Raw genomic sequence first — 1,974 nt, 5'->3', positions numbered from 1 at the left:
CCTCTCCAAATAATTGCAGCCAAACCTAGATCTAGGTATAGCATGGTTAAGGATAGCATAAAATTTCTGAGTGCTATAGTCCTTTCACCGCAAGAAGTCCGTTCAGGGTGGGGCCCACCTGGTGAATCACCTCTAGCAATTCTGCCAAATCAACCGTAGTACGTGCCCCTCTCTCTCTCTCTTATTTCCCATCTATGTGCTATTTGAAATTGTTTTTTATATTCTGTATATAGTAAAGGAAGCTGTATAGTACATTGAGTATCACTTTTTAGAATTATAACAACGATTTGAATGAATTATATGACACGTGGCAGCGTTTATTTCCCATGTTGCCACGCAGAGGTCGGCGAGGGACCCAGGGTCACTCCCTGTCTAGCACAACAAGACATAGCAGCTGAACATTTCGTAGAGTCATTCTTCATCAATATAACAGAAAGTTCTGATGACGAAGAAGATTATGATTAAAGATCAGAGAGAGGATTAGGCCTATAGGGGAAACCTCTTAAAAATAAAACGCGCCTAGACTTTTACCTCATAGGTGGTGTGGAAAAAAGTTGAAAATAAATAATAAATATATACAATATACATATATATATATAGAGAGAGAGAGAGAGAAACAGGTGAGATGGGGGTAGGTAGGGAGACAGAGTGATAATCCGATAATTGGTGGTCAAATTGGCAACGTCGCACTCAGGGGAATTCCAACTTCTGCCACACCCTGAACAGACTTCTTGCTGCGAAAGGAGTATAGTGATATCCATGCTGCTAGATCTTTGGCAACTTCCCTATGAGCTGGATAGTGAGGTATTTCCCATATTTTTGTGTCCTGTACTTTATTATTTAGTAACTGGAATACGAAATGCTATAGAGTTCTGTCTGAGCCTCAGATAAATGTGTGATTTTTGTAGGCCAAGTATTAGGTGCCCAGAGACTGTGAATTATTTATTATTGAGTTGAAATGACTTTGCAATTCAGTACTTCTTAGGGCTATGTTGTGAGTAAATGTTCACATAGTTGCTTTGTGAGGCACAATGATGTTGATGCAGTGATGATTTTCATGGTTAGAGTTACAGTTATTCATGCTTACTGTATTTGTTACAGTACTTTTTCTTCCATGTTATCCCTACAATAAGTATTATTTTGAGCAGACCTATATGTCTGTAGTGCCATGTGTTATTCTGTTATTACTTGAGATGCTGAGTGTTGTAACTCATGTTTCTTTATTATGAGACCTTCCTGATCATGTGAAGGGATTACTTGCATTGGGAGGAATAGTTATTCATTATTCATATTAACTTCTAGCGGGTCCCAGTGTGGAGATCAAAGTACCTGAGGGAGTCAAAGTTCAAGTGTGGAGGTCTAAGCACCAGTGAGTGAGTCAAGGTCCCAAGTGTGGAGGTCAAGGTTGGCAGTGGCAGAGGACTGGACCAGTGAAATTTGTGCTCAGAGGGACAATTATGAATAAACACATTGGACTGGGACAGAGGAGCTAAGTTTTGTGCATTTGATATTAGGACCATATAGGTATATATATTTTGAAGAATGTGCCAACTGATTCATGTTTAATCTGTAAAGCAAGTAGCTGGGGAAGATTTCTACTTTTTGGTCTTGTTAATACACATTCCCTCCCACTCGAACCTTATTGTTTGTATAACCCTTGAGAACTGGTGGTGTAGAGCTTACCTAGTAGTTTATTAATGTATAACTTAGAAGCATTCTGGGAAACTGCCAAGGTTGGGCTTGGGTTGGCCTGCTACCACTCTTAACTTGGCCACTTGAAATGTAATAAACGCAACCGAAGAGGCCGTTAATGGGAGAGAGTCTCCATCAGTCTGAGTTCCTGACTGTTTCATCACATGTTGGTCATCAATAGTGACTTGTTTTCTACCCCTTTTGACCATGTAAAAGTCTGGATTGCAGAGGTGACAGTACATACCTTCTAGAACTCTCTCCATTACCTTCATTTTCTGGTCT

This window comes from Coenobita brevimanus, unplaced genomic scaffold (genome assembly GCF_032717465.1).
Source record: "Coenobita brevimanus isolate Jiangsu-jjx unplaced genomic scaffold, ASM3271746v2 jjx.HiC_scaffold_2561, whole genome shotgun sequence".
NCBI classification, from domain to species: Eukaryota; Metazoa; Arthropoda; class Malacostraca; order Decapoda; family Coenobitidae; genus Coenobita; species Coenobita brevimanus.
Note: the sequence above shows the minus strand (reverse complement) of the source record.